This window comes from Zootermopsis nevadensis, unplaced genomic scaffold, assembly GCF_977971745.1.
Source record: "Zootermopsis nevadensis isolate Lab colony 2312 unplaced genomic scaffold, Znev_1.0 Znev_ptg000027l, whole genome shotgun sequence".
NCBI classification, from domain to species: domain Eukaryota; kingdom Metazoa; phylum Arthropoda; class Insecta; order Blattodea; family Termopsidae; genus Zootermopsis; species Zootermopsis nevadensis.
In genome coordinates this window covers 4,564,897-4,580,389 of record NW_028259159.1, presented here as the reverse complement: position 1 = coordinate 4,580,389, position 15,493 = coordinate 4,564,897, and the positions used below count along the sequence as shown (strand labels likewise).

At 38.4% G+C, this 15,493-nt stretch overlaps 1 protein-coding gene across 7 annotated transcripts in view; it reads left to right on the top strand.

Moving 5' to 3' along the window:
• Positions 1-15,493, top strand: part of pdm3 (POU-domain protein pdm3) — a 206,546-nt gene that overhangs the window by 151,548 nt on the left and 39,505 nt on the right. The window lies entirely within an intron of this gene.

Sequence of the window (15,493 nt, the reverse complement as noted above, 5' to 3'; positions counted from 1 at the left end):
AATGTTAAGTGTGTTAGGATTAATTAGTTTGGACCGGCTGTTTATAATGTAAATATAGCATTTATTTTTATTTCGCCAAGAACTCACCAGATCAGACAGAGTTCTCCTCAGTTCATTTAACGCCTTCACTGCGTAGTGGTTCTTGTGGTCCTACTCGCGCGTGTTCTTGTGACAGGAATTTGCTGTATTACGTTCTAATTGAAGGATATGTCAGAACCGCGGTGTAAGGAAAAGAGGCCTATGTCTGCCTTCACTCTTTTTTTGGTCTGTATATGTGGGGAGGGGGGAGGGTGTACTTTATCAATAGCAATGCTTAATTAAGTCTACAGCTTTACCTGATCTTATATAAAGTTTCAAACTGAACTTGTAATCATGATGAGGCAAACATTCCATACATTTGCATATCGTGAACTATATTTCATAAATTGAGAAATATTATCTAATTAGTGCCGTGTCTAAATCAACTGAATTTGACAGGTGGAAGTATTACGAAACATCAGCCTTCTTGTAGCGTTCGGAATAAATTAAACGAACTATTCATTCCTGACGATTCAGTGTAAGTAAAAATAAAGTTGTCTACCGTGAGGAAATATGGGTAAGTGGCAGTATAGCTCCACGCATTCTTGACCCTGGCACTGGGTGGAGGCGAGTGGTCAGTTTCACTGTCATCTGCTTTATCCCCGGGGAATAACCCCGGTACACATTGGACAGGAAGCTGTGTGGATTCCAGAGTTGGGCAGAACGGAGTGATGGAGAGACAGAATATATATTTTTTTTTTTTTTGCAACTAACAGTGGTAGAAACCTAAATTAAAATATGCATCTGTAACTCTGTATCACATTTAGTATCGGTATGCAACAAATTTAATTGACTCGATATTGAATTCTTATTCGGTTGATGCGTAACCAAACGACCGTACGTAACAAATACTACAGTCTAAATGAAATAAATTTGCCATTTCCAGGATGTACGTTTTTGTAAATTTACAAAAATGCATTGAGATTGTTCTGCATTCATGTGAGTTTACAAGGTGAAGCTGTGGTCCATTGGTTCTGTATTCTTAGCAGTGCCCATCAGACGTGGGACTCGTGTTGGAGTTAGTATCGTAACGAGCTGTCTTGCCCGAGCAACAAATTTCTTTAGTAAACGTCGAGATGCAGTGTCATTTTCCTGGCCTAGTGTCTTGAATTTTAATACATTTAAGCTATTTTTAGTTCCGGTTTCATTATTTATATATGTTAAAGACAGGCGATGATTTGGGGATTGTATTAAAATGCAATAGCTGTCTCCTCCCGCGTTTACCTGCATTTGACAGTTAAGGCATTAATGTAACCTGTTATTGCTTAGGCAATTTGTAAACTTTATTAGAGATGCATGTAAAACATTAATTTAACATGACGTACACGTTGTTTCGGAGCATTGAGCAACAGTTTATTAAGTTACGAGATGTAAAAATAAATAATTTGTTTTATTATATTTTATTGTAACAAACACCCTGGTCGAAAAGCTGGTGTTTCAACTTATTGAGAGCTAAGAAGTGTAAGATGGATTAAACTGGCTGAAGATACAATACAATTACGGGCCTTTGTGGTCACTGTTATCTCTTACCATTAGAGTCTTTGCAGATTAAACAGTTATTTATGTACCGGCCTCAAATTTTTATTTTATCGTCGTTTTGATTCACTTTTACTCTTCGGATGTTGATGTATAACCCAGTGCAATCTCTTGCCACCTGCTATTACCTATCTTATTTATATGCTCTGTACTTCTGTCCATTATGAACAGGTTGATATCACATTCTCACGGCGGCGTGTATCGCCCTGGTGATTAAGTCAGCAAGCACCTCTGAAACGTCGATAAAATTTTACCAGATTGTACGGCGCAGCATCAGAAAAGACGGTCGCCTTTAATGAACAGTTTGTTCAACTATGTTACTGATCCCTCGTACCTCTTATGTTTTATTCTCGGCTCCTTTCGTCTAATTTGGTATTTCCAGCTCGTGGTCTTAAAGTTAAAAATGTCTCCTGCTTCTGACCATGTGTTTCTGTCACCACACGTTTGTATGTTTAATAATTTACCACTTCTTTAAGAATAATTCTAAATATTTAAGATAGCCTGTCATTGATTTATCAGAGTGGTTCATAAATCGTTCGACATAAGAGTATATATAAGTGTTTGTATTTATTTTTCAAGACGTTTAGCGTGGAAATTTTAAATTTTCTTTTTCCTGTCATTTCAGAAAGAGACTGAATCTCAGATTTTTAAACGTTTATCTGAAATTTACTTTGATACATATACAATAAATCTACCAATACAGATATAAAGTGATATTTGATATCGATTGTCCTAGTTGATTATATAACTTATTTTGCAATTAAAGGTGTTAGTTGAGCCATTTTGGACAAATTGTAATGTAGATAATTTTGATTTGAGCCGCGGTTAACCTATTTCCCCGTTCCTCAAGCCTATTGTCTCCTTCATTGTACGTGATTTATATAATACTCAAGCCCAGTTCGTGTTGTTGTTTTGTTATGTTTTTGTGTAGGAGGAGGTATAAAAAATACGTGAGATGGGGAAGTTTGTGTTTCATCGATCCCGTGGTACTGAGGGGCGTGTGACAATGGGTGTTAGATGTTTTTGTTTCTACTCAACAAGTTTTCTTAATTTAGTGCAGATTACTGTGGTGTCAGGTTCGCGAGAGACTGAAAAGGATGGGGTTGGGAGAAGTGAGGGAGGTACCTCAGCTTGTCTTATAACAGGATTTTAACGTCAGCTTCACAATCCAGGTTTTAATAAAGAGACCTGCCAACACCATGAAGGCTTAACGATGTGTAACATGAACAATCTAATTCGTGTCTCTGAAAATTATTGTAAGCATTTAATTTTGCATACGCTTCTAAGGCACGGAATCAATACAGCTCTTTAGTGTTTTAGAATCTGGAGATAATGTCTTCATCACGAACACATGAGCAATTTACTTTGGGTTGGTATAATTTTAAAGGAAGTCTTGGACACGGATGTGTGAATGTGTTTGTATTCTTATTAACACTTGACTGGCTTCGCCGATTCGAGTCACCTTTATGAAAGACATGAAATTTACTCGCCCACGTAAAGGATTATTTTGAAAATTTCTATACTGATTGATTGTAATGTTTTATAGCATGCCTTCGTAATAAGTATTATATTATTTTGGCAGAAAAACACATTATCCCTCTTCGTCAATACAGAATTCCGCGATCTGACTCTTTCGTGGGACATTTAAGCTTGAAGAGTCCTTGATGACCATGCTCTGGCCTTATAAATTGTATATATACATAGGCTATATAATTGTATCGCTTCAGTTTCCCGCTTTGCTGTTTGTTAGACTTCATCAATTGCCTGTTCAGAAGGAAAAGTTGTAACAGTGCGCGTGCTGGGTTTGAAATGTCTATTCCGTCCGTATGTCCGCATGTAAGAAGTATAAAAACCGACGAACGGATTTATATTAAATTTTATTTTGGAAAGTTTTACTAAACATTTGTCGAAACATTCCACAACTTTGACTGAACTCTGACAAAGATATGGGACAGTGCATGGAGACCTACACGTTTACCTATTTAGTAAGGTGCATGTACGTCGTATATTGGAAGTCCTAGGTTAGAATCCCGAGAGTATAAATGGCTATCCTCAGTTAATTCGAAAGGATATGACATCACATATGTTATCTATTATTTTTCGCCATGGCGTCGCTTAGTAATCGTTTTATATATTATACGGATATCAAGCACCGAAAAGTGGAGTAGTACATAGCTCGCTTTAAAACTAAGTGTAGCCTGAGGCATAGGTAGGAAGAAACAGCATTGGAAAGGTGGGTGCAAGGCGTTTATATTAAACATATTTACGTTACATAAGAAACGTATGTATTATTTTTCCAGTACAATTTGTTTTAAGAAAAGCGCGATTAACATCACATACTTTAACTACGTAATGCTTCATCATTTCTGGTTTAGCATTTTTGAAGTGTTACCAAGAGCAGCTACTGGTTACAACAATCTACAGGGTCGTCTGAAATCCATTACATTAACCTGACAATCAACACGAACAGTGCTTGAAACAGTGGTACTGAAATACTTCCCTGGTATCACTTCAACTGATAAGTTGAGATTGTCCGGTCATTGCGCCTGCAAGTCGGACTGACCGGTACAACGGGGTGTCCGATAAGTTGTCGCATCCCCACGGCGCCATGTCCCCTCCTCCCAACCCTATTACACTCCAACGTAGCGAGTGAGAGCTTAGCTACGCTTCAATGAGCTTGAAAATGAAAGCGATACAGTTTAGTTTCACTGCTCGCGTATATATACGCCAATGGTTGAAGTGGAAGGGGTTTTGGTACGCTGTAAATGAACAGATATAACACATCTGTACTGTCCAACCATCCACCCCCTTCTCACTCTCTAATATGGTAACGTTATAGAAAGTAAAAAGGATGGGTTGAAAAAGGGAGGGGTAGATGTTTTTACACCCTTTGTAGACTGACCACGTGTGAAATATAGGTTAGGTTATGTATTAATTGGCTTTGGTAGGTGGTCTGCACACTTCATTGGCTCAGCTGGTTCGTTTAAAATACACTAGGCGTTTCGATAACATGGTTCCCCCTTCGACCCCCTAGATAAAGCTACGCATGGACGGGGGGTTGGGGGGGGGGGCTAGAAGCGGGCGCACACGTTTAGATCTGAGCAAAAATAATATGCAAACCCCTCCCAAAACTTCTCCCACCAATCAGAAACCTCGCAACACCTACCCCTCTCTCTTCCTTTGCTGAACGAAATTTACTTTGTTATCCGATTATGTACAGTGGAAATGTGACGGACTTTTTTATATTTTTTTTTGTGTTTGAAAACTAAAAAAAACTTGTTAATTCCAAATACATTATTTGTTGGCCATTTCGTTTTTTTTTCCTCTCTCTCTCTGTCTCTCTCTACTTGTTAACTATTTGTAAGTTCCTTTTTTTTTAATTTTAGTTTTTACATATAATTGCGTAACGTACCTACATGCAACACTGTATTAAAATTAATATCGACAGGGTACTGAGGTTGCTTTGTCAGAAGAGGGTGGCAAGCCTGTGACTTTTGACACGAAATGAATTGGACACCCTGAAATTATGAACAATGCTAATGTGGGCTTCTGTTTTCATGTAAAATAAAATGAACGTTAATTTTTGTTCGATAAAAATCGGTCTGTTGGATTAATATAATTTAATATACTGAAAATGATTGTAAGTGAAACACAAACAAACTAGCTTTGTCGCATAGTGTTGTAATGGTTACTGTGCCCTTCAACAAAGTAGATTCTTCAGAATTCCACCAGCGAGATGAATCCGGTCCGTGTCGTCATATCACGTCTCTCTAGGATGAAAATTAGTATCATAGTCCCACTTATTCCTGTATTTCCAAAGTGTTTTCGTTTGTTGTGGTTTCCGACAAAAATTGTGTGTGCATTTCTCGTTTGACATACCACGTGCATCTCTTCCTCCGTGATGTGACACTGGTCGATATCCTGCACAGTGTTCCGTCTAAGTGTGAATAATTTTAATGTGTCTTTTGATAATGTTAATGCTATCTCCCCAGTGTTTTTAAACAACTTTAATGAGCGGTAGTGATTTAATAACTTAACATAAACTTTACTTTTAGAGAAACCAGAGACTTTGCCGAGAGCAGTATAACAAGAATTTCGGATACGAGAGTTTGAACCTCTTCTAATTTCGTATTCAGGACTCGATGTTTGAGCCCTCCGACCTGACCGACTCAGTTGGAACCAATAAACGAAGAAACATTTACAACATTTCTAAAGGTTCAGAAAAGTAGGAAAAGCAACTGGAAACACGCAGAAAATGAGCCGAAAGAAAGAAAAATACACAAAGAAAACACTTGCCACATTTATCCGAGACGCGAACAATAAACGTGAGTCATAAATTTCTATTAGTCTCTTAGTCTGCTAGGTTCAGGTCTGCTCGTGGTCACTGAATTTGCAGACTGTGAAGTTTCTAAGCTCTTCATTTCAATTTCGGATAACGCGAATAGAAGCCAAGGGCAAGCTCCCTCTTGAGGAAGAAGAGAGATAAATATAACTGTTGTAAAGCGAATCCTACACGTATCTCAAACGTTGGTAATTTGCCCTTTACTTGCGTTAATGTAATTCAGTGATTCATATAATTAAGAGTGTAGTGTAATAATTCATTTCATATTCCGTTACGTAGAGACGTAATTCCTCCGTCATCAGGACGATCACCGCCCTGATGATGATGATGATGACGACGGCGCAACTACCCAGAAGACAGTCAGTTTGCCTAAATAAGGCAAGAAAATAAAGTATACGACTTACGGAAATTTTTAACATTAATAGTGCGTGTTATTTTGTTGCTGAAATAAAATTGTCGCATAATTTAATAAATTTTACAACACAGGAGAGTACAATTTATGTTGTGGTTAGGATATGTTGGTAATTATGAAAATGATCGTGTACGTTTGTGGGCGGAAATGGAAATGGGACTGTTAGTAATGATTATGGTGATCAATTGGTGTATTGTGATGGATGTTAGTGTAGCCCAAGTGATCCGTACTTTCACCTTCGTTACAGGGCAGTTCAGTTACTTTGTGGAGAATCGAAAAGTCGATACATCGGACGGCCTACAAAATGAGTTCTTGTAATGCATTTTCTCTACTCTAGGGATTATTTTTACAATAGGGACATTAGAGTACGCGGATTGTGGAACGCATTAATGCCTATGAAATTGAGTTGGTCTACAGAATTAATGATATTGTTCCATTGATCAACCGACATCGTATCAGACCAAGTGTAAGCACCTGTTGGCTTCCGGTTTATTCGTGTCATCTTCATGTTCGATGCATGAATGTATTTTTATTAACCACTCCTCTAAAATGTATGCGATGAATGAATGGTTATTGGTGAACTACTTTCTATAATGATTACATTTTCATAAATTACAAACTGAAATGTATCCGCAGAATAAATATATTCTTGTGAAATATTTTAAAAAAAAAAGTATCCTGTGAATGAATGGATATTGATTAATTAGTTTCGAAATTTTATCCGTTTATTGAATGCTCTTTGAGTAACTACTTTCTAAGATCTTGTGCACAATGGTTGAAAATTGGATGTATGTAGTAAAAATACAATTTTTAGCGTAACGATTTCTACGCTTTCGCCTTAGTTTGACTTTTGACCTGTATGAACGCTGTCATGGGAGTTTTCTGCGGTCAGTGTCCAGTATTATCGCGACAGTGAAAATAAATAAGTTTCAACGGGATGTCATGTAACTCATACTTGAAAACTTCAAGTCCTGAATGTATAAACTTTTTTGAAAGCTTTTTGTTATTATCTGCTTAGGAACTTATTTTTACGTAAATACCTCTAGCAATGGCTTCTGTGAACAGGGAGCATATGTTTAGTGGTCGGTTTGTTTTGTTTACATACACGAAACTCACTTTGGTACTCGATCTACTTGAGAACGCAGTTAGATCACTACCATTGTTATACCACATCCACGCAGAAGCATTGTAACCTGTTTGTCTAATGTTATTTAGGAGGGGATGGTACCCCTGCTGTTTCGACGGTGGTGACGTCGTATGTGTATTGACCATGTCGAATGACGATCATACCTAGCAGTAATGACGACAGTCTAGATAATAACTACGATATTAATGATAATTCCCAGTAATAATGAACGAAAGCGGGCGGTATGCACGTCATGCTAACGAGACGCTGAATCCCTCCCTCGCACGTCGCCTCCATATCAACCTTCGCCCCACGGCCGTCGCTGGCACATATATCTCCTTACTGCCTAATCTCAATGATGATGATCAAACACACATGGTTTATGTTACTGCCTAATCTCAATGATGATGTTAGGGTAAAAATTAAACTTGTTCCTTTGGTGAACTAAGCACGACGCCATGAAGACGTATGGGGGTAATGGAGGAACGGCTCCGCGCACTTTTAACCTCTGACTAGATGAAGGTTAGTAACTAGTTTCACACCCCTCCCTCTTTAACCCCAAGGATAGAGGCAGGAAGCTGGGCGAGTCTTGGAGTCAGGTTGGAAGAGGCGACGAGGAGAAAGATATCTGCCTCCGTTAGAAATCGAACCCCGGTCTAGTCTGTAGCCTGGCTTGTGTGCTGAGGGACATATCTCGGCCCCTCGCTGTTGAGTCTAACGGGAAACGTCCTGTGACAGGATAGCTCAGAATGTATACGCTGTGTCGATATTGGACGGTTGTGACGCCGTGTGGACCTGTTCGTACCAAGGTTTCTTGAAGAACATGCTGTCCCCCATCTTCAGTGCTGAAGTGAGGGTTGTTAGAAAGTGTGTAGTTCATACGGCATAAGAAAGACGATGAAGGGAGAGAGTGATTGGTACTGGAAAGGGCTTCTTACGTCACAATCAATTCTATTTGTCACTGTAGGGCTATAATCTTCTCGGTTGAGCGATGTTGCCGAATTATTAGCAGTAATTCTTCTCATTCGCGATGGTCTCTGGTCCACATCGCGGACCCGACGAAGGTTAATGTGATTGAGGTTTATCATGGCTTTTATAACATTAGTTGTTCCTGGAAAATGCCTTGATAGCGCCTAACATTTGGCCACGGCCGCTTCCTTCCACACTCTTACCATTTCATCGTTCATTACCGTTATACACTGTAGGATGTAGTCTGAACTATTGACATCGTCGATGTATGCCGATAAGTGCATGTGGTTATCTAGCGCGTGTGGACGCTGTAACCCGTGGTTAATGAACATTGTTGCGGTCGCATAGCAACGGGTTAATTTGAATAAATAGTTTCTTTTCTTACCGCGTAACCACTCTCCCTAGTAATAAATATGTACATTTTTTTAAGTGTCGTTATATAAACTATCGAGGGCTTATTCCGTCTGTCGTTGTGATGTGAAGGTAACTAGCCATTCGTGTTTTGTGACGTATATTGTTTTATTTAAAGTTCCTGGTGATTTCCGATACGTTTATTCTTATCCATGGTCCATTATTTTTTTCGCCATAAACTTAATGGCAAAGATTGGAATTTTCAGTTACATTAAAGAAGATTGCAGCCCCATATGGCTAGAAGAATGAGTCTTTATTTAAGACGTTTGTATTGGGGAAAATGTTTTGTGATTCCAGACGCAAACAGGATTTTCGTGATAGTTTCAGTATGTTATTAGTTCAACAGCGAAGTTAGACAACTGGACTTTTAGCTTTGTAGTACTTGTTCCTTTCTCTCGTTAATTCTCTCGCTCTCTCTCTCTCTCACACATTTGAAATATTCAGAATTCAGGCCACGTATTCGACTTCCCATCTCATCATCTGTCTTTCTCTTTATCCTTCTCTCCCTAGCACACTCTCTCTTTTCAGTTCTAATTTGCTGCCAACTTTGAACTTAATTAGAATTAATTAATATGATTGGTAGTAACGGTAACGCATACGTAATTAGTAGAATTAGTGTTCCTGGAAACCCAGTCGGTATGCAAGCAAGATGGCCAGCGAGCTTGTTATCGTGTGGTCAGCTTGCAAAATAGACCTCTACAATTTCTGGACCAAAATACGTGAATACGAGGCTCAAGTAAAACAAGATCTCCGATGCAGATGCTGCAGTTACGTTGTTAATGATTACTTCGTGATAATTTGTAATGGATACTCGTGTAAGTACACGAAACATTAATGAACTAAACTGATTTCGGTACCCACCCCGTCGCCCGCCCTCTTTAAAAAAGGACAAAAAAAAATCTGTGTGTTTATGAGAATTCCAATGTATTCGTAAATAACAACTAGGAAAATAACTGGACACAATAAACTCAATTAGAAAGAATATTCGGTTGTATTGTTATGACGAACCAATATTTCCTCATTTAAAACACAAAGATACGTGTGTGGATATTGTGATCACGTTATTAGAATTGTAAGCCTCTGCTTCAGGTATTTCATTTCAGTAATGAATGACATAGATGGTTAAAAATGTTTTTAACGTAATCCATTTCAACAGACATGCATGTATATTGTTAGAAGATTATTATTTACTAGGGTTTTTTTTTTTGTAATTTCGTACATTTTTCTAAGCGATGTTCTGTTGTGACTGACTGTGGGGATGGTGGAAAGGGGGTGTGGTATGTGTTTTATTCATTGCAGGGTGAATGGCAAGTTGTAATCTAGAATTGAAAATCTATAAGTTATATCGGACTGAGCTAGACAGACAAATTCAGATAATATAATCCGCCACTGTACATAAAAATAGGATATATGTGTATATATACATATTTCAGGAAGCTGATTCAGTCGTGTCAACAAAGTGAAATTTATACATACAAGTTGTGTAAAATTCATACAGTTTATTCTCTGAAACAATGTTAGTACTATATTGTACCAGAAAACTTTATGTTGAAAGTAATTTGGACCTGAGTTAACATTACAGTACGTAAAAAACCTATATTATGTTGCAAACTGTAAAACTGTCATGTATTAAAGATACACAAACATACAGCATTGATAAGGTTGGCTCAGTCAACGTGCCAGAGGATCTGATGATCTAGGGCTGATGATCTTAACACGTTCGTCCTACCGCCCCCCGTGATTCACAAGACTTCCCCCAAGAACGTACTTCCCTTTCTCATTTTATTTTATGAAAATATGATTCAACCCATAAAAATAATAGAATTTGGTAATGAAGATAAATGTCTCTGTTTAATAACTCGATTCTCTTCGTGTCCTCTTGTATTTTTCTCGCGTAGAAGCTTGACAAACACGATTTATTCTCAGCTTACCACATTTTAACCCTTCGTAAACATGTTCCTCACCCCTCGAGGTGCGAACTCATCTGATTATATGGAATAAAACGCTGACCTTTCGAGAAGATCACTAGTTGGAAACGTGGTCGATCATGTCCTGTCTTCTTTTTATTTATTTTTTAGCATTTTGTCAAAGAAATATCTTTGTGGATGTGGGGTATGACGAACCATCAAAGTGGTTGGAATCTCGTGTTGAATCGGTTGGACCCTCTATTGGCCAATATTGTCTTCTTTCTATCATCGAGAATAAAATAAAAATTGTGTCCTGTGAGTATTCTCATTAAATAATATTATAACCCATAGTTAACTGGATGATATATCGTATTACTATAGGCTAAAAAATAGTTACTAACATACCTGCATACAGCTTGATACACACAAAAATGCTTAGTCGTTTGTCATTTTTTTATCATTTTTAATATTGTTTTAGTTCATCTAGCTGTCTTTCTCTTTACTTGTTCCCTTATATCATTGCTCCTTTTCTCTTTCATTATCTTCCTATTCTTTTGTCATATTTCTTTCCTCGGTTCTATCATTGTTCTGTATTGGTTTCTCTCACTCAGGATCACGGATCGAATCCTGATTGAGATATTCCTTATGAAATAATTGAATCCACCTGTGAATTTAGTCGAATTTTGAGGCAATTAAGATAAAACCCAGTTCTGCATATTTCATTGGGAGTTACATTTTAGTACGTCGCAACGTGGAAGTGCCTTCAAATTACATTTTGACCTTGTTTGTTGCGTCCAGTGCTGTGGGTTCTACGTCTTCTCTGGTTTTATTGCTATAGCAAAGTTAAATAGTAGCTATTTGATTTACATATGAATTATGAAGTCGTAGTGTATGAAGTACCGCCACGGTGGTCTAGTGGTCAGAACACTAGCCTTGTAAGCTTGGGGTCCCGGGTTCAATTCCCGGTGGTGCTCAAATTTATAACTTGTGTTGGGTAAGGCCGTGGTCTAGGCATCACGGAGTTTTCCTCCGGGGGCTTCCCCAGTTTCTCCGTGGCATCCCAACAATTACTCCATTCACACACAGAAGAAGGCAATGGCAAACCACTTCTGATCATCTCTGCCAAGAATGTATATATGTATGAGCAGGTCCCTGACAACCTGAAGAGGTTGGAAGGATCCTGTTCATAATATATGGACCTGTCGTCAGACAGAACACTACAAATAAAAAACAAACTGTATGAAACGCGGTTGGTTTGAATTGGATGTTATTCAAATACATTTTTGCCCGCAAAGATTCAAAACTCAATAATTACTTTACGCCGTTGTTGCGCTACAGTGGAAAAATAATACCATGGAAATAGCATTACACAGTTATGACCGATGATTATACCTACCATAATAATAAATGTCCATATTTTCCATCAAATAACGAAGCGCCTTATACGCTCTCCCCCAATAAGAGTTAAAATCTAATATAGAATGCATGTGATTAGAGTCCTTAATGATGGGAAACTTGATATAAGACATAGAGATTTGATTGGTAATTAAAGTGGCCTTTATGTATGTATATGTGTGTATGAATAATTCATTTGATGCTAACGATGTAGTCAAAAGCTTTATAGCGAAGGAGCGCGGGGGGGCAGGGGGCAGATAGTGGAATAGAGCTAGTTATATACTGTATAAGTTCAGGTTGTAATGTGGGCCCTTACACATCAAGAATTTTGGTCATAGTGTCTTGACACCTAAGTGTGTCTCTAGATGTGCGTGTTCAAATCCCGAAACGGGCATCCGACTCAAGTGTTTATTCAGTTATTTTACCAGCTCTTCGCCAAATATTTTTAGGATGATCAAAGTCATTGATTAGATGGACGGGACGTGTAGCAAGATTGTGAGAAACGATAAACTAATACAAAGTTTTGGTTGAAAATGTTCAGAAAAGGGCGCCACTTCGAAGCTATAGACGTACATGGGAGAGCGATCTTGAAGGAGCGGCGTGATTCGATGTATTTGTCTCGGGATATAAACCCGTGACTGGCTCTTAGTGAACGGAAAGAAGGATTGTGTTCGCGGAGAATCTGTTCGAACACAGTGATACCGGTAATGTAACACGTCTTTTGTTCGATCCAGATGTGTCTGATTCGAGTCTATTTTTTTTATTTGTAGTGTTCTGTCTGACGACAGGTCCATATGAACAGGATCCTTCCATCCTTTTCTCGGACTGGGACCTGTTCATATACGTTCTTGGCAGATGATCCAGAAGTGGTTTGCCATTGCCTTCTTCTGTGTGTGAATGGAGTAATTGTTGGGATGCCACGGAGGAAAACTCCGTGTTGCCTAGACCACGGCCTTGCCCAACACAAGTTATAAATTCGGGCACCGCCGGGAATCGAACCCGAGACCCCAGGATTACAAGGCCAGCGTTCTATCCGCTAGACCACCGTAGACATGATTCGAGTCTATACGGAAAAAAAAGACTGCTTTGATCGTCGGTTTTCGGCGTTTTACTCCGTCTCTTCGTTTAAGTTCAAGGTCGTTGCCTTGAATGTTTTTTTATTTTTATTATGTCTCGGTCATTTCCTCTGCTCCTGTTTCTTTACTTTTTCTCTCTGTTTCTTCGTGTTATCCTCTCGTCCTTTATTGGCATAGGCTTTTTCTCACTCTGTACGCTCCGTATCGCCACATACCAAAACATCAATATCAGCAGAAAATTGTTGGTGATGTATTCCAGAGATAAAACTTTGCAAGAATATTGGCGTGGGTTTGATCGATTCATTGCGCCTTTCGCTTTACGTATTGACATTCAAATTTAAATATTTTTCACGGGTTTTAAAACAATCGCAATTGGTAGATGCCGCCCCCAGCATGTCGATATGCAGTGACGCATGCTCTGATCAAATAAACCTTTACTTAATCTGCAAATGACAGTTTGTGCAGTATTCAAAAAGGTGGAAAAAAAAAAAAATTCCAAAACGAAAAATATTATACGCTGTAGTCGGAATACACAACTAATTATTCTTCTTGTGGAAAGGCCACTGTGTACACTAATGACGCATTCTTTGAGGTGTACAGAAAAGTGTTTTGACAGAGCGCTATTGCGCATGAGTGGACATAAAGTGAGCTTGTATTTATCATATACGCTGAAAAAAGTTACTTTATTACTGTCGGTATTATATCATCAACAGCGAATTCAGCTCGCATTACTGCCTGGTGATAGTGGTATACATTTACGGCGAAAGATTTAACTATTTATGTGATATTACATAACAGGAAAGTGGAATAACATTCATTTAATGTAACAACAAAAGGTAAACTAAGACACGATGCAAAGTGCATACTCGAAATTATTACTTAGTTGTGTAAATAAATAATACAAATGGAAATCAGGAAGACGCAGAATGCCGAGCTTAAGTTGAGCGTGCTAATGTAAATACAGCTCACTGTGGAGAAATAAAAAATGAGTATAGATAGTCTTCGTAAATGAAAGAAATTCAAAATTATAAGCACAAGTGAATCGGACATATTCCGCGGCTGGGTTGCAGTAGGATGCTGTACCTAAAGATAAATTATAATATATATGAAGAGAATGAGAGGATGATGGATTAATCAGAGAAGCCGGAACAGGGAATATTTGCTCATCCATGAACCGCAGAAGAACAGGAGTGTATGTTGAGTCATTAAAGATGTTGTAGTTTCATGGCTCTACAACGCAGTTGTGGTTTTTCGCCGCCTCCTTTTTTCGGAGGTTGTCCTAGTCTTTGAAGTGGGCATTTGTGAGTAGTGGGTGACCAGGCCACTGACCCTGCACAATTTCTACTCAATCCCGATTTGATTTCTAGAGCCATCCAGCAGTGAATCAGGAGAGACTTGGATGAGAAATTGCCGCTGAATTTTGCTTACGAAACATCTCGTTCATGTTCGTTCATTAAAGAACTTATGAAGTGCAAATTCTGACTGAAAGTCGACTTTCATCGTCCGCATTAGTTTGTCGTTTTGTCGGTTTTCAGCGGCTAAATACGCAGAACACTATTTTGTTATTTGTGGCTGTGTCAGTTTGTGTAGTGCACTTAAACACTAAAAATAATTAAGAGGAGACTTACCGGGTGTAAGTAATATAAAATTATACAGAACTTCTCAACTGAGCTGTTTTCATACATTCAGTATTCTTTATCCAGAAACTTCTCGAAACTTCTTGCTTATATTTAAGACATTACGAATACTATTCTACATTAATATTTTGAAGCCAAGCAATAAGTATAAGTATCAGCTGTCTTAATATGATTCTCACTGTAAACAGCTGTTATTTCCTTAAACCTCATTTTCCAGTCCATCTTTGTAATGGATAAGTGTTGTGTTTTCTTTGCGGTACGGTCTGAACTCTTAAATATTATGGAGACGAGTTTCACCTTCTAAGCGTTATGTTACATGAAACCATATAATTAAATAAGGAATGGCTTTTAGAGGAAATCATTATAATCCTAGTCTAAACCAGAATCAAGAATGCGACGTGTTTCGTCTCGGATTCAAAGGAGTGATCGTGGGAGGGTGAAACGAACAGAGTGGTAAGAATATGAGGGTTGCAGAGCTAGTAGCTAGAACAGTGTTGCCACTGCCGCACCGGTAGACCCTATCTGATGAATAAACATATCTCAATCCGAATTATGCAAGCAGGCTTTCGTATTACACATTCGGCACGTTTCAATTACAACACAT